This window comes from Adiantum capillus-veneris, chromosome 1 (assembly GCF_014529385.1).
Source record: "Adiantum capillus-veneris isolate H3 chromosome 1, ASM1452938v2, whole genome shotgun sequence".
Classification (NCBI taxonomy): Eukaryota; Viridiplantae; Streptophyta; class Polypodiopsida; order Polypodiales; family Pteridaceae; genus Adiantum; species Adiantum capillus-veneris.
The window spans coordinates 89,370,153-89,394,056 of NC_140931.1; positions in this window are offsets into that span (position 1 = coordinate 89,370,153).

Consider the following 23,904-nt stretch of genomic DNA (forward strand, 5'->3'; position numbering starts at 1 on the left):
TGGATCTAGAGGGGTTACTTCTCAAGACAGTTGAAATGAAACATGGAGATTCTATGCCATCTTGGGCTCAACACATGCGACTTGTGGAGGACAAAGATGAAGTTTATCATGTGGTGCGACCAGACGCACAAAGTTTTTTGGATTTTTGTGCTGAATACTTTGAGCTATGGATATGGAGTTGCTATAACTTAACAAGGGTGCAACGCATCACACAAAAGTGTTTTCCTGAGCAGTATACCAAGTTCAAGGTGTTTATGAGTAACAAAAATTGCCAAAATCCAAATATCATGTTAGGATTTACAAGGGTTTATCACAAAAATCTGAGTGATATTTGGAAGATATTTGAGGATTTGGATGCAAACAATACCTTAATTTTTGATGACACTCCATATAGGGTGATGTGGAACATGCCAGGGACATATCTTATATTTCCAAAGATGTGGAGGCAAACTTCCGAGCAACTTCAAAACTTCTTGCAGAGAACCATAATTCCATGGTTGGTAGGATGGTTGTATGCAAGAGATAAGAGAGTCTATACATACAACACAATTGTAAATCAGTATAGTGATTCTGAGACAAATTATGTCCTTGGTGTGTACTTGTCAACACGAAAGCATTGAATAAATATGGCTATAAGATGCTTTTTTTATTCTAGTGTGTATCTTTCAACATTTGTATAATTTGATATAGTCTTTTTTTTTAAATAAAAAGGTGTGTCAATTTTATGAACACTTGAATGGAGTGCACCCTACTCTAAGGGGACTTCAATGTACTATTGGAGTGCATCCTATTGTAAGGGGACTCTGATGTATTGCTAGAGTGCATCCAAATTTTTGGGGACTCATTTTTTATTTGATTGGGGCCTATGTTGGGTCATATAGTAAAAGAAATTCATTTTTTGTCAATTCATATCGAGGTTGCATTTATTTGGAACCATGAAAGAATTGATGTTTGATGTCAAAATAAAACTTGTAAGTGTGGATCAGAGAATTCATGGACTTTAAATATGTGAGAGGGATCTTTTTCTTGGGCACAAATGTTTGCTTCAAGAATTTTGTCATTACATACTTTATGTGAAAGAGTTTTAGAACCTAAAAGACTTTGAAAACAAAACTATGGAATCTAAGTGCATGTATTCTTGAATGGCTTGAAAGTTGATGTATACATGCATGTTGCCTTGATGAAGATTTAGATATGACAAGATGGAAAGATATAATTCTTGGACGTTACCTTTGTCAATTTGGTAATAACATATTTAACTTTCTTTTAATATGGGTGGAAAATATATTATTATGTGCATTTGGAACCTAATTGCTTGACCTTCAAACCAAGATTCCTATGTTATTTTTTCATATACTTTTTTGTACTGAATTAAGATTGTGGATGCAAGGTCCACCACTTGTTCAAGCTAGATCTAAGAAAGTATATATACTGAGTCTTCAAACTAGTAAACCAAGGGAAGAGAGAAGCATGGTCCATCACTTGTCCAAGCTCATCTCTAGACAACATAGAGAGATGTTATGTCTACTAATTGTCCAATATAGTCATGGAGAAATGATAGAAGGTTGATCCACTTGTCCAACCTATCATCTCTAGTAAAATGGGAGGTTTGGCCTTAAGATTCACCATGTAACCAACATATACTTCATTGTATTATGAAGAGTAGAAAAGAAAAGCTCCACCACTTGTCTAAGGTAGTTCCAAAATCAACATGGAGAGAAGAAAGCTTCACCATTTGTCCAAGATAGGTTCCATTAAAACATGGAAAACCTCATATATGTTGTACATGGAAGCTTTTTTCCAAGGTCCACCACTTGTCCAAGCTAGGATCCATTAAAACATGGATAGAAACAAGGCTCCACAGCTCGTCCAACCTTTATAGCTGCGAAGTGTACCGGTTGTCTAAACTAGGAATGGGAAAATAATAGAAGGTCCACCACTTATCCAATATATTATCTCTAATAGCATGGGAGGTTTGGTCTCAAGATTTAGGAATTGGCTGACCTGTATTTCATTGTATTATGATGAATTTGGTTTTAAAGTCAACTACTTATCCAAGCTATAAGTTTATATCTTGAATGGTATTCCTTCCCATCACTTAGAAAACCAATGATATGTTGTACATGGGAGGGTTTGTCACAAGGTCCACCACTTGTCCAAGCTAGTTTCATTGAAACATGGATGAAGACAAGCTCCACCATTTGTTAAATCTAGACTCCATTGAAATCTAGAAAATCCATTCTATGTTGTACATGGGGTTTTTGTTTTAAGGTCCAACACTTGTCCAAGCTAAGATCCATTGAAACATGGAGTAGAGAAACACTCCACCACTTGTCCAAGCTAGGCAACATTGATAGTAGTTGGTTTATTTTGAAGATCCACCACGTGTCTAAGCTAACTCTATTGAAACATAGAGAGAAGCAAAGGTCCACCAACTATTCAAGCTAGGCTCCATTGAAACATGGACAGAAGCAAGCTCCACCATTTCTCCAAGATAGACTCCATTGAAACATGGAGAGAATCAAAGGTCCACCATTTCTCCAACCCAAGATCTAGTTGTCCAACCTATAAGGTTATATCTTAAATGGTAATCTTTCTAATCACTTGGAATACCCATGATATGTTTTACATGGGGGTTTTGTTCCAAGATCACCACTTGTCCAAGCTAACTCTATTGAAACATAGAGAGAAGCAAAGGTCCACCACTTGTCCAAGCTAGTCTCCATTGAAACAAGGAGAGAAGCAAGCTCCATCATTTCTCCAAGATAGGCTAGCATGGATAAGTGCACCTTGAAACCAACCTTCCTATGAGGCAATAGAGCATATGCTACATATTTTATGTATGCCCCATGCCTCAAATTAAGAAGTTATAGATTAGAAGTGGACCTTGCTTAAATGTCACATGCAATAAATTAAGGAAAAATAGCCAAGTGGATTGTATTCCTCAATGGATCCTTGCTTTCACAAGTTGTGAACCTTGAGTCACTTTTACATTAACTTGGACAAGTGGTGGACCTAGAAACCAAGCTCTCTATGTTGAGATAAGTTGTAGGTAGGACAGTAGAACATAGACAACGATAATGGATGCAATATACTCCTCTCCTAATAATCCAATTGATTGAAACCATGATATTTTAGTTTTTTTCATTGTGTATTGTATGTGCACAAAGTGGAATGAGACCTTAAGAAAACTCAAATTTTTGACAAAATCTCTATATTTTATACATGATATATTGAAAGTTGTCCAACCTGGGAATTGGGATTTTCCCACTTTACCTAATATGGTCTTGTTGGGTTGTGGATCTAAGTGTTCCTCCTCTATTGCCATCTCCCCAGCTCCATCCATCTGTGCAAATTGTGGTAGCCCAAACTTCAGTTCTCCATTGAGGAAGGCTCAAAGAGCTGAGACTAGCTCAGGGTCTTTATAAAGTTTGGATATGATGGTGGTTCTAACTTCTAAAGACATGAAATCCATCAATTTGGCAATGTTTAACGGTACCTTTTGGGCTTCAGTCCCTTGACGTGGGGAAGATGGGATCTCCATTTCTTCAATAGGATCAGGTAGTCCCTCTGTAAACATTCTTTCCATCAAGAAGTGCGTACGCCCACTTTCCTATGACTTTAAGCCACTTTCTTCTTGGATGACACTAGGTATGGCTAAGGGTCTATGGACTTGGTGAGGTTGTTGTTGTGTAGGGAACACGGTGTCTGTCATCTGGATCTGCCTAGATGTTGGTTCAGATCCCGTTGGGTATCTTCTACCAAACTCCTTAATTGCTTGACTCACTCAATCTCCTCTGTAGCGTTTGGATAAGTTCCTATCTTCTTCTTGGATCCTGGCCATTGTGGCTCATGAAGATCTTCCTTGTTGGTTTCTATCTTAGTGGTCGTTTTGGTCTCCATGGTTTCACATCCTCTTCAGTGTCGTTCATATATACGGGGTCGTCACCAGTCCCTATGTTGGTCTTTGAACTAGGGTCTGACTTCACTGCTTTTTGTGATCTCTTCCTTCGTGTTTTGTTCTTTTTCTGAGATTGGAAAATTGATCCCGTGTCTCTTTCCTCAAGAATATAATTTTGTTTTTGGAGCATCAATCGTGTGAGTACGTTTACTGGTACCACATGTGTACTTTGTGATGGCTCCTCGATAACCTCAATAAAGTTTAATGGCATGATCTTCGGTGCATTTGGATTATTTGGACATTGGGTAATCAAATATCTATGCCACATCGATTACACATGAGTATCGGCATTGTAGACGTGCTCGCTTGATTGGTTTGCATTAGTGTGGCGTTCTTTTGTAGCCTAATAGGACACTCGGATACACGATGTGGACCTCCACACTGATAGCATTGAAGAGGTGGTCTCTTAATAGTGTAACTGATATTTTGGCCTCTTGCAGCAAGAGCAGCTACTTGATAGACAGGTTTGACTTGTCCCGAATAGTCCTCCATGTAGTATTGTGGACTTTCTTCAAGCACATCCATCCCATAGGCAATATTAGGGTCTAAATCTTCCTCACAGCCTTCCAAACAAGCAATAGATGACTCACAACCCACTTGATTCACATAAGTGATTCTCGGATGTGGTGGTTGCGGTCCTAGTAGTGGAGGTGGTAAGGGTGTTGTTTGAACAACATTTTGGGCCCTAGGGACCATGTGTTGTGTTGTTTGTTCAAGAGGTGGGGCTGGCATCAATGTAGGAACTTGAGGTGTGTCTGTCCATGCTAAGGTTGGTCTATTGGCCATCGTGCGCTTAAATACTATGCAATCCTTAGCTTGATGACCATACCTTCCACATGCATTGCAATTCCCATTGAATGTTACTCTAAAAGTAGGGCATTCACTGGTACTATGTGGCCATAGCATACTGAGCACCATTGTTGCTCCCTTCTTGGATACATATGATTGTTTTGCGGAGCACGATTGTCTCTAAGACTCTCTTAAATAGCCTTGGTGAGATCTTTTAAGGTCATCTCAGATATATTTGGCTCCTTAGCAATAGGCTTTAGGGTCATTGGCTGATGCCTTGATGCTTGCAAGCTAACAGATTTAGGCTCAATAGACACTCTTTCTCCTTGAATCATTAAATTATCCTCCAATTGGATCGCATTGGTGGTGACTGCTTCCCAAGTGGTGATACCTCTAATGACTAGGCCATTGTAGATATCCTCATGTCGTAATCCCCTAATGAATTTGTCAAGCAATTGATTATTATTGAAGCACTCATTTGGATTACAACGAGAATTCAAATGCTTCAAGCGACTAATAAAGTCTCTCACAGACTCTCCTTTCTCTCGTTGGGCTTTATGGAGCTGAGAGGCTACATCCCAAAGCACTCCCTCTCGTATGTATTCTTCAAGAACAGTCTCCTAAGAGTAGGGTAAATCGTTTTTTCTTTCACCCTCAGGGTTCTATACCAATCCCCTGCCTTCCCACTTAAGATTAGGCTTAAAGCATTACTCTTATGTAAGTCATTGAGTTCTCCTAGAGAATCACATATTTGTTCAAACACTTCGATATGATTTCTCACATCCCCGTCTCCACTAAATTTTTGTGTGAGCTTGGCTATTTGTACTGCCTTACTTCTAGGCTCTCTATCAGGCGTGTTACACATATTCTCCGCAATAGATCGACCAATAGCTTGAGCAAATGTTGCCAAGTCACCTAAGTGAGCAGGCACCACGGGTGAAGGTGCTCCAGAGACTACATGTGGAATAGGTATTGGCATTTGGCTTGGCGCATAGGAAGCCCTTGGGTCCCACATTTGGTACGGTGTTGTGCCATGTGGCAGCCCAAAGTTCATATGTGTGTCCCTAGGCATAGTAGACGTCGGATGTGACATGCTAATGCTAGCCAGTATCATCCCATGGAAATAAGAACTTGGGTGTTGTGGTTGTGGAGCATAGGTAGTTGAAACAATGGGAGGGGTAGGGACTACATGAGTACGAGGACCCATGGATGTATACGATTGGTACACACTTGTAGGTATTGTTGCAGGCATTGAGCTACCATGTAGCGGTGCTTTACTAACAAAAGAGGTCCATGGCGTGTTTCTTGGCATGCCCATCATTCGGGTAGGCATGGTAGCCGTGTTGTCATCAAGGGAAAGATGAGCTAGACTTGGAAAGGTAAAGCTATCACTTGTGGGCTTAGATTGCACTGAGACCCCTGGAAAAACAACATATGGAGGATCCATCGGACTTACCGAGGGAGTCTCCATTTGCGATAAGGTCGGTTGTTTAGCCTTTCCTGTATCCAAGAATCTCATGAGACCTGTTGAAGGCATGCTGATCCCCTTGTTCTCTCTCTCTAACTCAATGACCCTATGGATGACCTCACAAACTCTTTGTTGTTGATCCTCAACACTAGTAGCACTCATTGTGGATTGTAGGACATCTAACCAACCCACGTGATAGGTGTGACCTGTGTATAGATCGGTTAGAGTTTTCGTTTGTAGTTCATACTCCCATTTCTCATTTAAGAACGCTCCGTCTAGGATTGAGGTGCTAGGGGTGTCCTTTGAGCTAGATGCAATGTTGCTTTCTTGGGGTTGGCCCTTAGCGGTTGCTAAGTCAGGAGCACTCGATTGCTCTCTTAGCAAGGATATTGACATAGGGCTTTCTCTTTTAACTCTCTTCGCTGCTCCGCCTTGCGTAAGCTCTCGATTTCCTTTTCCCTTGCTGCAAGGATATACCGCTCAACCTCTTGCACTTTGGCAAGGCTTCTACCATAAGGTAATATAACCTCAGAGGGGAATAGTTCTGAAGAGTCAGGGGGTGCAGTGGATGGAGTATTCACGTGCACATTCTCTAAGGGCAGAGGGTCTACGCTGGTCATGAATGGAGAATTTACTTCCCCACCCCCCTCATTTATATCATTAGCTCCATGTTCGGAGCGAGTGGCTCTACTAAAGGTTTCCTTCAAGCGGCTAAGCACGCTCGGCCCAGACCGCGGGCCCATGGCATGCATGTCTTGGCTTAAGCTATTAGGATTAGGCATTGGGAAACCCTCCATGAAGTCGTAGTCAGAGGAAGAGTCACTAGCCGCTATGTTTGGGTCTTGGTTTGTACTACCTTGGGTCCCCGCCGAGGGCCCGGAACCTAAGGTAGGTGGGTATTGAGAACTCGCGTAACTCGAAATTCTCTCTAATTGCTCCGTCTCTACCACATGAACAGAGCGCAGATGCATGTGCCTTTGGCACCCTACAAATGTCGGTGAATAACCTTGAAGGTTAACCGCTTACTTTTTTAGGCGTCCGTTTTCACTCGTTTTTTAATGTTTTTTTAATGTTTTTTAATGATTGGTTTTTTAATTGAAGTGTGTGATAGCTCAAAACTAGCGTATCACTCAGAGGGTCGTGGTGTGCTTTACAGTACAACGTTCGGTCACCTGAAGCTCTGTGGATCCTCAAAAAAGTTGATTTTTAGCTACGTGTGAAGCTAAAATACGTAATTTTAAAGGGCGACTGAGGCCTGAGCTTGAGCATAAGCTTGGGCTTGGATCTGGGAGATATTCTCGATCTGGATCCTACCTTTTTTTTGGATAAGGTCGTCGTGGCCTGCACGCGAGCACACACACTCTACCTACCTTCTTACAACTAATACACCTCCTGTTACACACTAACACACTTCATTAGCTCTAATAGATCTACTTCCTACTTACTGTACTTTACATTACACAGAACTAAAAACCTTAATACTAACATCTTATCACAGAGAAAACACAGTACCTTTCAAAACCTCATTAACAAAGAAATACACAGTAGCAAAACAAAATCCTTCTTCTCAACACACACACCTTCCTTCTCTACCTTTCCTAAAATTGAAATTGCACCACAGAGAAGCACAAAGTGCCATTCAAGCTTAGTGTATGGCATTTTCCCGGCAACGGCGCCAACAATGTGCACGTCTGTCGCACGTCTCAATGCAAGAAACTTGCCGATACACTGTGCGAGCCACAAATGGCTCCAAACATGCAACTAGCCTAAACTAGTAAGCTCAAAGATGGCGATGGTGTGTCACTCACTACTCTACGCTTGCTGTCGTGGAGGATTCCTCGCCGCGAAGAAGAAGGAGACGCCGCTAAGTCGCGCTCAACCGCTTCGCCGCCACCGTGCCGTTGTCGCAATGCTCGATTGCACACACACTCTCTCTCTCTCTCACGCATACACACACACACACACACGCACAAATGAGAGAATGAGTGGATTTTAGGTTTAGTTGACTTTTATATGAGCTCGCCCCATTCACACTTGGGCGCCCATGCTTAGCCAACTAATCCCTTGAATGTTCCAGTTAGAGTGCGCCTCTTATCGGCGATCACTCTTACCCTTTTCCTATTGGACCAACAAGCCCGGTACCTAACTCTACCAAATAAATAATACGACGTCCATCTTAGGTGATAGGAATGTGCGTGAGGGTTAACACTAGTCCTCTCCCCACCTAGGAAAAGACTAGTTTTAGGATTCCAAGGGCTGTACGTAACCGAATTGGGGGTTGTAAAGCACGGCACGTCCTTCTCACCAAGATGCTCGTTTTGAGCTATCGCACACCATATTCTGTGACTGAGTTAGAAAAAGGGACCAAAAATACAAAAAATTTGGTTGTAAACACGTAAGAAACTAGGTGAGCGGCCTTCAAGGGCACTCACCAACACCTCTAGAGTGTCAAGGTCCCATGCACCTATGCTCTAGTCATGTGTTAGAGGGTGAGCACATTGAGAGTGTCTCCGTTTACGCGGGCACTCGTTATTCCTCTACGTTAGGCTCTAGGCCCTCAGCGTGAACCCAAGGTAGTACCACTCAGGACCCACATATTGCGTCTAGTGATTCTTCCTTTGACTACAACGTCATGGAGGATTACCTGATGCCTAATCCCTATAGCTCAAGCCAAGACATGAATGCCATGGGCCCACGGTCCGGGCCGAGCGTGCTTAGCCGCTTGAAGGAAACCTTTAGTAGAGCCACTCGCTTCGATCATGGAGCTAACGATGTAAATGAGGGGGTTGGGGAAGTAAATTTTCCATTCATGACCAACGTAGACCCCATGCTCTTAGAAAGTGTGCACGTGAATACTCCATTCACTGCACCCCCTGACTCTTCAGAGCTATTCCCCGTCGAGGTTATATTACCTGATGGTAGAAGCCTTGCCGAAGTGCAAGAGGTTGAGCGATATATCATTGCGGCTAGGGAAAAGGAAATTGAGAGCTTACGCAAGGCAAAGAAACAAAAAAATTTAGAAGCAAAAGCCCCTATGTCAATATCCTTGCTAGGAGAGCAATCGTGTGCTCCTGAATTAGCGACCATTAAGGGTCAACCCATAGAGAGCCACATTGCATCTAATTCAAAAGACACACCTAGCACCTCAATCCTAGATGGAGCATTCCTAAATGAGAACTGGGAGTACGAACTACAAACAAAAACTCTAACCGAACTATACACAAGTCACACCTATCACATGGGTTGGTTAAATGTCCTACAATCCACAACGGGTGCTACTAGTGTAGAGGATCAACAACAAAGAGTTTGTGAGGTCATCCATAGGGTTATTTAGCTAGAGCGACAGAACAAGGGGATCCACATGACTTCAACGGGTCTCATGAGATTCTTGGATACAGGGAAGGCTAAACAACCAACCTTATCGCGAATGGAGACTCCCTCGGTAGGTCCGATGGATCCTCGATATGTTGTTTCGCCAGGGGTCTTGGTGCAATCTGAGGCCACAAGTGATAGCTTTACCTTTTCAAGTCTAGCTCATCTTTCCCTTGATGACACCACGGATACCATGCCAACCCCAATAATGGGCATGCCAAGAAACACGCCATGGACCTCATTTGTTAGTAAAGCACCGCTACATGGTAGCTCAATGCCTGCAACAGTACCTACAAGTGTGTACCAATCGTATACATCTATGGGTCCTTGTACTCATGTAGTTCCTACCCCTCCCATTGTTTCAACAACCTATCCTCCACAACCACAACACCCAAGCTCTTATTTTTATGGGACCATACCGGCTAGCATTAGCATATCTCATCCGACACCTGCTATGCATAGGGCCACACATATGAACTTTGGGTCACCAGATGGCACAACACGTATCAAACTTGGAACCCAAGGGCTTTCTATGCATTAAGCCCAATGCCAATACGTACTCTAATGTAGTCTCTGGAGCGCCTTCACCCACGGTGCCTACTCCCTTAGGTGACTTGGCAACGTTTGCTCAAGCTATCAGTCGATCTATTGTTGAGAACATGTGTCGCACGCCTTATAGAGAGCCTAGAAGTAAGGCAGTACAAATAGCCAAGCTCACACAAAAATTTAGTGGAGACGGGGATGTGAGAAGGCATATCGAAGTGTTTGAATATTATGCGATTCTCTAGGAGAACCCAATGACCTGCATAATAGTAATGCTTTAAGCCTAACCTTAAGTGGGAAGACTGGGGATTGGTATAGAACCCTAAGGGTGGAAGAAAAAACAATTTACCCTACTCTTAAGAGATTGTCCTTAAAAGAATACATACGAGAGGGAGTGCTTTGGGGTGTAGCCTCTCAGCTCCAGAAAGCCAAATGAGCGGAAGGAGAGTCGGTGAGAGACTTTATTAGTCGCTTGCAGCATTTGGATTCTCGTTGTAATCCAAATGAGCCCTTCAATAATAATCAATTGCTTGATAGATTCATTAGGGGATTAATACATGAGGATATCTACAATGGCCTAGTCATTAGAGGTACCACGAGTTGGGAAGCAATCACCACCAATGCGATCCAATTGGAGGATAATTTAATGATTCAAGGAGGAAGAGTGTCTGTTGAGACTAAATCTACTAGCTCGCAAGCATCGGGGCATTAGCCAATGACCCTAAAGCCTATTTCTAAGGAGCCAAAGATATCTGAGATGACTTTAGCAGATCTCACCAAGGCCATTCAAGAGAGTCTTAGAGACAATTGTGCTCTACAAAACAATCATATGTATCCAAGAAGGGAGCAACAATGGTGCTCAGTATGCTATGGCCCGCATAGTACCAGTGAATGCCCTACTTTTAGAGTAAAATGCAATGGGAATTGCAATGCCTGTGGGAGGTATGGTCATCAAGCTAAGGATTGCATAGTATTTAAGTGTGCGATGGCCAATAGACCAACCTTACTTGCATTGAAGCCAACCCCACCTCTTGAACAAACAACACAACACATGGTCCCTAGGGCCCAAAATGTTGTTCAAACAACACCCTTACCACCTCCACTGCTAGGACTGCAACCACCACATCCGAGAATCACTTATGTGAATCAAGTGAGTTGTGAGCCATCTATTGCTTGTTTGGCAAGCTGTGAGGAAGATTTAGACCCTAATATTGCCTATGGCATTGATGCGCTTGAAGAAAGTCCACAATACTATATGGAGGAGTATTGGGGACAAGTCAAATTTGTCTATCAAGTAGCCGCTCTTGCTGTAAGAGGCCAAAATATCAATTACATTGTTAAGAGACCACCTCTTCAATGCTATGAGTGTGGAGTTCCACATCGTGTGGTCGAGTGTCCTATTAGGCTACAAAAGAACACCACACTAATGCAAACCAATCAAGCAAGCACGTCTACAATGCCGATACTCATGTGTAATCGATGTGGCATAGATCATTTGATTGCCCAATGTCCGAATAATCCAAATGCACCAAAGATCACGCCATTAAACTTGATTGAGGTTACCAAGAGCCATCACAAAGTACACATGTGATACCAATAAACGTACTCACACAATGATGCTCCAAAAACAAAATTATATTTTTGAGGAGAGAGACACGGCATCAATTTCCCAATCTCAGAGAAAGAAGAAAACACGAAGGAAGAGATCGCAAAAAGCAGCGAAGTCAGACCCCAATTCAAAGACCAACATAGGGACTGGTGACAACCCCGTATATATGAATGACGCTAAAGAGGATTCTGATTCAGGTGAAACCATGGAAACCAAAACAACCACTAAGATAGAAACCAACAAGGAAGATGTTCATGAGCCACAATAGCCAAGATCCAAGAAGAAGATAGGAAGTTATCCAAACCCTACAGAGGCGATCAAGCGAGTCAAGCAATTAAGGAGTTTGGTAGAAGATACCCAAAGGGATCTAGAGCCAGCACCTAGGCAGATCCAGATTTCAGACACAGTGTTCCCTACGCAAAAACAACCTCAGAAAGTCATTAGACCCCTAGCCATACCTAGTGTCATCCAAGAAGAAAGTGACTTAAAGTCATGGGAAAGTGGGCGTACTCACTTCTTGTTGGAAAGAATGTTTACAGAGGGACTACCTGACCCTATCAAAGAAATGGAGATCCCATCTTCCCCACATCAAGGGACTGAAGCCCAAAAGGTGCAGTTAAATATTGCCAAATTGATGGATTTCATGGCTTTAGAGGTGAGAACCACCATCATGTGCAAACTATATGGAGACCCTGAGCTATTCTCAGCTCTTTGAGCTTTCCTCAATGGAGAATTGAAGGTTGAGCTACCACAATTTACACAGAGGGATGGAGCTAGGGAGATGCCAATAGAGAAGGAACACTTGGATCCACAACCCGACCTAGATGAGAACCTTGTTGTAGAAATACCTGTTAACAAATTGGAACAATAATTTGAGGGCAATGAATCCAATGGAACCATACCAATCACTACCAAAGGATTAACTGTGAAGGGAATCCTTGTTAATGGTGGCGCTGAGGCTAGCATTGTGACTAGAAATTGCTAGGAAACTATGGGAAGACCTCACCTTGGAACCACAACCATAGTAGTAAAGATGGCCAATGGGTCTATTGTTAAACCTATTGGGATGCTAGAAGATCTCAAGATCAAGGTATTTGGACATAAAATAAGAATTACCTTCATTGTTTTGGATTTCTCCAAGCACACATTGCATTTGAGATGATCTTAGGACGTCCTTTCATGAGGGAAGCAAAAATGGTGTATGACTGGTCTAAAAACCATGTCTACTTGCAGTACCAGGATTCTACCATTCGAGTGGATCTGGTAACTGGTTGAGCACATCCTCTAGGAAACAGATTCATAATTGATCATAGATCTCACACCACAGTTCACTCGGCCCCATTGCAGTATTGTTACACGTGTAAAGTGGACACTGATGTTGGGAAAGATTCTCCTTATATGGATGTACTACTTGGGATGACTGAGCCGGATAATGTGGATTGGGTCCACTTAGCAACAACCATAGACACTTGGGAAGACAGGGGGATGACCTAGGTAACACCTGAGGGGGATAAACTGCCACCACTCATACCCTTAAATATGCTAGAAGTAATGCATGTAGCTTTTGATGACATACAAGATAAAGGTCTGACTGGCATTGGAACCAGTAGCGTCTCACAAGACTATAGCCCACACAATTTGGGGTCTTAATTATCAATTGAAATTGACTTTGAGGATGAAGAATCTGAGTTAAATCTTAGTGCAAATGTGGGGACAAACCATTCAGGGCCCAGTGGTACCCTAGATAACAATCTATCCAAGGAAGTAGAAGACACGAGTAGCGATTCATCTAGTGACTCTTCACTAGAGATCGGCCGTAATAAAAAATTAGACAAGAAGAGTAAGAAATATAAGAGGCGATGATATCGAGCAAATGTGCGTGCTAGAATAAGTGAAAAGAAATCTACCGCAGAATGGCTTAATTATATAGGGGCTGTGATGCTCATCAGAAGTTGGTAGATAACTGGGGTGAATACCTTCAAAGCGTTATGTGGTGTAGTCCACAACCCATTGACATTGCACAAATAGAGGCTACAAAGAAGCCAAAGTTGAGCTGTACCGTAAGGAGACGACAAAATCAAGAGTTAGCTCAACAACAAAAGGAATCGGAAGTGAAATCACAGTCCACAGAACAACAGAACCCCACAATCTTACACCGTGCACCTGAGCATTTCAAATCCTACACCACAGACGAACGTAAAGTTGTGTATACAAAGGCTCAAAGAAAACCTATCGATGGAAGAAATGGAGTTTATGACGGTCTCGCGATAGTTAAGGAAATAGAGTTAGCAGACCCAAGAGAAGAGTCTAAACCTATCTTCATTACCCAAGGTCTGACAGAGACTGAGGAGTGTGTAGTTAAAGAACTTCTCAAGGAATTTAGGGATATATTTGCTTGGACATATCATGATATGAAAGGTGTTCCACCTTCCGTGGTGCAGCACACAATCCCCATGAATAGCATGGCTAAACAAGTTCAACAACAACCCTACCCAATGAATCCTAAATATGCAAAGATAGTTCAGGAAGAGATTGAAAAGCTTGTGAAATGCGGATTCATATACCCTATTGAGCACTCAGAATGGGTGTCTCCAATAGTGATTGTACCGAAAAAGAATGTGAAACTCAGTGTGTGCGTGGATCTCAAGAAGGTCAATGTCGCCACTAGGAGGGACAATTACCCCTTGCCATATTCAGAACATGTGCTTGAAAGAGTTGCAGGAAAGGAAGCTTATAGCTATTAAGATGGGTACTATGGATACAATCAAATCACAATTGCACTAGAATACCAAGCTAAAACAACATTTATAACCGAATTTGGAGTGTTCGCATTTCGTGTTATGGCTTTTGGCTTAACCAATGCCCCTACTACCTTTCAAAGATTAATAAACACCGCTTTTAGAGAATATTTGAGAGAGTTTTGCGAAGCTTTCTCAGATGACCTTTGTGTTTATTCCTCTTATAAAGAACATCTATCATGCTTAAGAAAAGTGTTTGAGAAGTGTAGATTGTATCACATCTCGTTAAACCCTTTCAAATGCCAATTTTGGGTTAAACATGGGGTCATTTTAGGACAAATAGTATCCAAAAATGGGATTTCCACAGATGAGAGCAAAATTAAAGCCATTGCTGAATTGCCACCACCTACAAACTATAAAGGATTTCAAAGGTTCATGGGCCATGTTGGTTATTATCGATGGTTTATTTTAAACTTTGTCGAGATAGCTCGTCCTTTGTACAAGGTTCTTATTGAGTTTCACTAGACCACGGAGTGTGACCATGCTTATGAGTCATTGGAAAAGACCTTGACAAGCACTCCCATTTTACGAGTGCACGATTCGAATATAATTTTTCATGTGCATATTGATGCATCAAACTTTGCTATTGGGTGTGTTCTAGCTCAACCAGGAGAACATAAATTGGACTAGCCCATTAGCTTTGCAAGTCATCAATTGAATGATGCCGAGAGAAAATACACCACTATGGAGCGAGAAGGTTTAGCTATGATTTATGTAGTGAAAAAATTTCGCTACTACCTTCTTACCAACAAGTTTGTTTTCTATGTGGATCATCAAGCCTTATTGTATCTAGTAAATAAACCTTGTTCCACGGGAATAATTACACAATGGTTGTTAATTCTTCTTGAGTTTAATTTTACCATTGTGGTGAGACCTGGTAAAAGACATGTCATGGCGGATCATTTGTCTCGCATAACCAATGGTGAAGCCCCTATTGGAGTTGATGATGAATTGTCCGATACTTCTCTATTCCTAGTCGAGACCATACATGAATGGAGTGAGAAGATTGTGAACTTTCTAGTTAATGGTTTTCCACCAAAAGAGCTTCGTAAGGACATAGCTTGAAAACTGTTAAAAGAATGTGAAATTTATTCTCTCATTGCAGAAACTCTCTACAGGCTAGGGGAGGATGATATTCTTAGATGTTGTGCCCGTGAGGATGAATATTTATACATACTGCAAGAAGCCCACATGGGTATAGTCGGAGGAGCTTTCTCAGGGGACCTAACAGCTAGAAAGGTGTTGCAATTAGGCTATTGGTGGCCTACCTTATTCAAAGATGCATCACTTTTGCAAAAGGATGTGATGAATGCCAACGTTACAAGATCACACAACAAAAGGATAAGATGACCTCACATCCTGTTAAAGTGACTCAACCATTTGAAAAATGGGGGTTGAACTTTGTAGGCCCAATTAGTCCGGCAGCTCGTAGCACTCAATCTTGGTATGTTATCGTTGCCACTGACTATGTGACAAAGTGGGCGGAAGCTAGGGCGACACGTAAGGTTGATGGAAGATCAACTGCCAAGTTTCTCTTTGAGAACATTATTACAAGATTTGGTTGTCCCTTTGAGATTGTGAGTGACAATGGCACTCATTTTATAAATGGAGAGATAGAAGAACTCACTACCAACTTCATGATAGCTCACCATGAGTCCACACCTTATTATCCACAAGCAAATGGCCAAGCTGAGAGCACCAACAAGACCTTAATCTCTATCTTGACCAAAACGATGGAAGCTCATCACACAGATTGGGATTTGAAGCTGACTTCAGCCCTATGGGCTTATCGTACTTCTTACAAAGTGGCTATTAATTGTAGACCATTCAAAATGGTATATGGCCAAGAAGCAGTTATGCAATGGGAGTTTGTAATTCCTAGTCTGCGTGTAGCTTTCACAAGAAGGTTGGGATGGTAGCCCCTTAGTTGAGCGCTTATATATCCTTGAAAGGTTAGATGAAGAAAAGCAATTGGCTGTGCAAAACGCACTTGTGGAGAAAGATAGGAGGAAGAAATGGTTCGACCGTCATCTAAAGAACAAGCATATCAATGTTGGTGATAAAGTCCTTATGTATGGAGTACATAACAAAAAGAAAAAGTTGAAATATGCGGGAAAAGGACCATATAGAGTATGTGAAATTATCCCACAAGGGCCCATTCGTGTGAAGACTCTTGATGGAGTTGAAACCATTGGATTCCTCAATGGGAGCAAATTTAAAAGATACTATGATCCTTTAAGCCAAGAGGAACTATGTGCCATCCATCAAGAAAAGGCAGCCAAGGCACAAATAGAATTGAAGAAGATACAAGCTCAAGCTGAGGCTAAGGAGCGACAACAACGCATAAGATGCCAACGAGAGGATAACCTTGGAGCTACACATGCATTCCACGTTGAAACCGACGAGGATTGGTTGGACTCTGACACACCTCTATGATACCCTATTGAGCTAAACATCGCCTATGAAAAAGTACTATATAACGCCTTATTGGACACGGGTTCTAAGTATAATCTACTATCATATGGGGTGTGGTGTTAGTTAGGAAATCCATCTCTATTGAGAGTATTATCCAAGTCAAGGGTGTCAACAAGAAAAAAACCACAACTTCTAGTATCTGGCACACTTCTGTCACTTATGACAATGGGGTTGTAGCTTAAGACTTTTTGGTCATGCCTGCTGGAACTATGGAGGGAAACATAAACCTTAGATGCACATGGATGTTGGCAACCAAATGCACTATTGATTGGGGTGTTGGTAGTGTCACGGCGTGACTACCGACTCTTACCCCTATCATTGAAGCAAAGTCACCTACATTGCAGACTTTAGCGAAGTTGTAGGATAGCCAAGATTCACAAACCAAAGTGGTTAACTTGTCCTTGTCGGCTGCCCATGAACCTAGCACTTCAACACTTGTAGTTGCAGTAAGCAGTAATATTGCAAGTACTCAACCTGCATGACCTAAGAGTACATATCAATGGGTCAGCAAGGTATTACTTCCAGATACCTCAACCCTTCCATCCATTTCAAGAAAAACTTCTCATGGAAAACCAAGAGACACTCTTGGAGAGTTAAGGCCAAACCACGATGGATTCCAAAACGACTATTAGAAGCCGAAGGCTACTCTGATAGAAATGATCAAATTTGGGTACCTAAACGTAAAATGTGTCTTTACCTATCACCTACAAAACCATGTGAGTCAATTTGTGTAACTCCAAAGCCAATGGGAGACTGTGGAAAGGGAAAGATTACAGAATTCTACACACCTATTCCAGAGCTAGTTTGGGTTCCAAGGCAAAACCAAATTATTCCACCTAGCTCAGGAAGGGGGGAGTCCCATGAAGCTTCTAGCTCCTCATGTAATGCATCCATAGAGGTAAAAGCTTCTCCACAGCCTCTAGCTACAATAGTGGACCTCCATGAAGCTACAAAGGAATCCACACCTCCCAGTGTTCAACAATCACCTGATGAACCACTTCAAGTTCGATCCTGGGAGAGTACCTTACCACCCTTGCAACTCGATGAGGCACCTAAGGTAATAGAAAGCTACTATAAAAAACCCTCACCTATTACCAACTGGAGTAATTAGTTTCAAAGGGTGACGAGCACATTTCAAATAGTATAACCTACCCAAGAAAGGGGGGAGTCCTCACTCACGTCAATATTTTGGATCCCCATCCTCTTAAATTTTCTTCCCTGACATTTGAACTTTGCAATTGAGGGACTAAATATACATAGCCTTATACTAGCTCTAGCAAACCAAAAAAAAAAAGAAAAAGTAAAAGAGCAAGAGTGACTAGCAACAAGAGAGCACCCTATCAGATCCTACTCATAAGTCCAAATTCACCATGTCACATCAAGCAGTACACAAAAACAACTCTTATGTTTTAAAGATCTAACCAAACCTATCTGTATTCTTAGAGATGGCTAGTTCACCAGAGGCATGCGCTTCTATTTTTTATGAAAGATACCCTTTTTATTTTTCTCAAGTGTTTCACATCTGCTACCCTGTACTTTCTTGCGAATGGGATTTGGTAGAGTGAGAGAACTTTTGAGGAGTTAAAATGGTTGATACATCTATGGATAACTAGTGATCCCTACCCAGTAGCGAATGTTTCTCCAGTGGCACATGCTTATTCTTTTACACAAGATGAGTATCCACGCATAACGAGGTTCTTGATTAACACACTTGTGCAAGAGGATGATGAAGAAGAAATAATAGAGACCGAGGAAGACTATGGCCTCACGGAAAATGATTCGTTTATCTAGATGATGAGAATAGAGGCTGTGCGCGTCTGTCGCACGTGTCAATGCAAGGAACTTGCCGATACACTATGTGCGAGCCACAAATGGCTGCAAGCACACAACCAGACTAATCTAGCAAGTTCAAGAGAGCAAGGGTGGGTCACTCACCACCCTACGCTCACCTTCGTGGAGGATTCCTCATCGCAAAGAAGAAGGAGCTACCGCTGTGCCGCGCTCAACTGCCTCGCCATCGCCGTGCTGTCGTGGCAATGCTCAATCGCACTCTCTCTCTCTCTCACGCACACACACACACACACACACACACACACACACACACACACACACACACACACACACACACACACACACACACACACACAAGGAGATGATGAAGAAGGAGATGGAGATGGAGCAAGAGCACTCTTCAATTGCACAAATGAGAGAATGAGTGATTTTTAGGTTTAGGTGACTTTTATATGAGCTCGCCCCATTCATGCTTGGGCACCCATACTTAGCCAACTAACCCTTGAATGTTCTTGTTAGAGTGCCTCTCTAATTGGCGATCACTCTTACCCTTTTCCTATTGGACCGACAAACCCGGCCTGACTGTATCAAATAAATAACACGCAACATTGGCATATTAATTGCATTCTCATATACAATTAAAAAGCATATACAGTTGTAGGCAGACAAATTGATTTGTAACAAAATTTTAAACCATTTGTCAGTAATAAACATTAAATTGTAATATAATCCAATGCATAAACAATTGTAAAGGTCGAAAACATTAGGAAAAATATGAACACTCTAGGGGCCCTTTGGGATTAAGGTTAATTAGAGGCCAGCCAATGAGAAGAGGGTGGTGGACACACTCTATGCCCTCAAAAATGTAGGGGGACAAAGTAGTCTTACACTTCTTAAATGGGCTCTTACCTAGTGAGAAGGTGGGGTGGGGTGGGGGGGTGGGAGTACGGGGGGGTGGGTGGGCCATATGGAACCTCCAACTTCCCTCCTTTTTGATCCGGTACTGAAAAAATCCCAAAAATTTGAAATTTTTCAAAATTTTCAAAACTCAAATTTCATCTTATTAAAACCCCCCTAAAACTATTTTATGGTCAAAAAAGCATTTTTTGACCTCAAAAAGTCAAAACATGCACCCAAAAACCCTAAAATTCAATTTTTTTAAAAAACTTTTGAAAAATCTTTTTTTGCTATCCAGAGCTCCCCCAAAAGTAGTTCTTAGGCAAAAAGTGATTTTCTCTCTCTAGAACCCCCCTTTTCCAACCCCTCCTTGGTTGCAACCATCACACTCATCCTCTACTCCAACACTCTCTCTCTCTACACCATCTCCATTGCTGCAGCAAGGAAGCTCCTCTCTCCTCCCCTACCACCTTCCATTGCCACACCAAGCAAAGGTTATCCACCTTCTCCTCCCATTGCCACACCAAGCAAGGGTTATCCACCTTCTCCTCCCATTGCCACAAGGGTTATCCACCTTCTCATATCACTTTATCCTCTGTACATTGTAGCAACAAGCAAGGTCCTTCTCCTCCTCCTAGTTTTCTTTGCTCAACCATGGCCAACTCTACTTCGCAAAGGCGGCCAAAGGATGAGGTCACAGCACTTGCATGCCACAACACTAGAGGTGTAGATGATGAGTGGGTGCCACAAGAGTTCACCAAAAGTGCTTGGGTATACATGCAACCATCTGCTATTGGCCCTCATCGTGTGCGGAATCGTGCAAACTTGGATCTTCATTGGAAAGGAAAGCTCCTTGGCTTCAAGAACCGCAAAGACAAGGGGACTGTAGCCATTGTGCAACATGTTTTCTCAATGTCAACCATGCATTTGCAACAACCACCTCGATTTTCAACACATTGTAAGTACATGTTTTGAGAATACAAAGCTAGGTGTGAAATCACAGTGTAATGTTATTATGGATTCATACTTAAGATTTGTCATGCATTTATCGTCATATTTCCATCCACGTTGGTGGAGGAGCAGCCACTACATAGTCTCTCCGGCACATTCAATGCTATACATGCGGATATTGGAGCAATAATGTTCCCACATCTTTGCCCAACCAAACTGGTTCAAAGAAGGATTTTCTTCTATTCTCACTCCTATATTGTCCCTACTTCTACACAAGCGTTTGGAACGCTTGAACCCATCAAAGTAACTTCCTTATTAAGTATGGAGTGGCTGGTGCCAGATTTGTGGTCGGTAGCATCTTTCAAGCAAAAGATGATAATGGATGTCCAAAACTCTTTGAAATACTCTAAAGCTTCTAGGTCTGTGGGTTTGAGTTGGTGTTTGCCTATTCATTGTTTTGTGCACATTTTTAAAGAGTTTGGATTTGTGGAGACTACCACAATGCTTGTATATAAAGATGCGCATTACGAGGAATTAGGAAGGCTTTTAGAAGAGGACTAGGGTTTTGTGGAGGGTATGCACAATGGGGACCGGTACCATTGTAAGGTTGGAGCTTCAGGTATTGGAATGCGCTATTTGAAATCCCGCACCTCCTTGTACATACGATTTCACTATGATCGTTGGATGTGCAAGCTTGGAGTGTGGACTCCCTTACAGATTGTAGACGGCGCTATTGCAAGCTTTGACATTGCAGTGAAGATGCCCAACGATGCTTTGGAGGCAGTCCAAGTGAACAAGCATTGGACTCTCAGTAATGTTCGAGAACATTTGGTTATTATGGGTTTTGAGGCCCTTCAACAAGCACAATTTCGTTTGCAAAGTCACAAGGTGAGAATCCTTCCACCACATTTTCAATACATCATGGTTTGTCGATCATTGGATGTTTATTGTAATGAATGTCCGCAGATTGGGAAGAGAATGGAAGACAAATTGAAGGTCGAGGAGGACTGGGGGATGGATGGAACTATGCTATCGATCTTATAACTTTGTAACTCTTGCAATTTTCAAACTGATCCCCGCTGTAATCAACATGATTTGCTTCGGCAAATCATGCCTTTGAATATAATTTTTTGCATTGGGATGAGAAATCATTTTTTGGTGAAATTGCCTTTTTTTTTAATGTCTTAAAAAAAGGGTCCATTATAAAAGGGGGGCCACCTAACTCATTCACTATTTTCACTTTTGCAACTCTTGAGCTCCTCCACTCTCTGTCTACACCCCAAGCTAGACATGGATGCTTCCATAGCCTCTGCATCTGCAACCACATCCACCCCTTTGTCACGCTTCATCCTCTTCCTCGAGGACACCAAATACAAAGGGAAGTTGGACCTCCACACCTTTTTTACTCGTCTCCCTGACCTTGATGCCACAGTTGCCCTTCACATGGATGCATTTGCCGAGATTTTTGCGTTCATGGAGGAGCACATCATAAAATATTCTGTATCTATCCCCCGACACATGCAGGGATCTGGGTGCCTTGCGATCTTTTGCGCTATATACACAAAGGTGATCGCCCATTCTCCAAGCGGTTGCAACGATTCCAAGAAATTGCAACCGATGCAGGCCATTACTTGGACGAGCAAGCCCCGGGGGTGTCAGCGCTCAAGAAGCGCAAGTTGGGGGTGGAGTACCTTTCTCGGCTCGCAACATTTATCTTCTTGGTGAGCGAGGAACCTGATTTGGAGGAGCTTCGCTTACCACACCTTCAGGTTGGGTCCTTTATCAAGGACACCAAGGAGCAGCAGGTTATCCCCATGAACCCTGGAGTGGAAGGAAAGGCACACCGGCTCGAGTACCCTAGGGGTCTTGAGGAACTGGTTGAGAAATCCATAGTTGCGGCTGGCCCTAGTGACACTCCAGTGCCACTACCACTGACGGATGTGGCTATCCCAGAGGTAGAAATCAGCCGCTTCTCCTCAGTGTTAGTGGATGGGGAGGAGTATGTGTTCCTGCATGATTTGGAGAAAGCATTTGGCCTGCGCATGGATGAATGCTTGAGCGTGCTATGCAACAGCACCAAATGTCCCTTAGACAATACGCAAGATGCCCTAGAAAGCAAGCTCTTGCCAGATGGGGACTCTGTTGCTGACACTATTGCAGTTGTATGTGCGGAGGTCCTCGCAGCAGAGCAGTTGCACGTGGCTGATGAAGAATTCCAAGCCACGCAAGCCAAGGTTGAGGCTGCTAGGATGCCTATGCCATTATGCAACCTCCCATCTGATGATCCAAAGGTCGTATCTATGGTGCATGGGAGCATTGACTTGGATGCAAAGGGCAACAGGGAGGAGGACGACAAGGAGAAGGAGGTAAACTGTATCCTAAATTTCATGTTACTATTTTATCCTTCATTGTCTTTTTTCTCAACCTTCATCGGTTTATGACAGGATGTCGTGGAGGTTGATGATTTTGCTGCAAGGACGGGTGGCAAGCGGAAGGGCTTTGGACCTCAAGCTTCCCTTGCGCATTACCTAGGACAACTCCCCCCTGGCGATGTGGCCATTATCCATAATGAATTTACTCCCCAAGCCCATTTTATGACTTGGTCGTTAAAAGCTTTGAGCAAGTTTTTGTGTTTGAGCACCATTGCTCAAATTGCGCATCAAGTGTTCCTAGTGCGTAGATCCCTTGTATGCACAGCGTTTGGCACTGGCTTTCGTGGTAAAGTGCTTGCCCGCATAGGGATACATGCTTCCATTCGCTCAACTGACCCAAAGGCCATAGCGCACTCCCTCTTGACTGGGGAGTTTCCTTACGCGCAAAATAGGCGCCAGGAAATGGTCAAAAAAATCATGAACTCCTCAGATACATGATGTAAAATCACCGTTTTGGAAGTAATAAAAAATATTTGAAATTGTCTCTCTATCTTGCAAATTCTTTTGAATGTGATTTGTCAATCTTGAAAATTGTTTCAATTGGTGATATGAAAATTGTTTTGATAAGTGACTTTGTAATTTCAAGTTCTGTATGTAGTTTCAGTCAATTTCAATAAATTTAGGTATTTTATGTTCCCTAGGGGGTAGATAAGCCTACCAAGGGCCAAAAAAAGCCTGGCCACAAGGGCATGCAAATGGCCCATCCATCAGTTTTGGATGGGCCATTTGCGCGCCCTTGTGGCCAGGCTTTATTTTGCCCCTTTTAGGCTTATCTACCCCCTAGGATACTTACAAAGCACAAATTTATTGAAATGAAT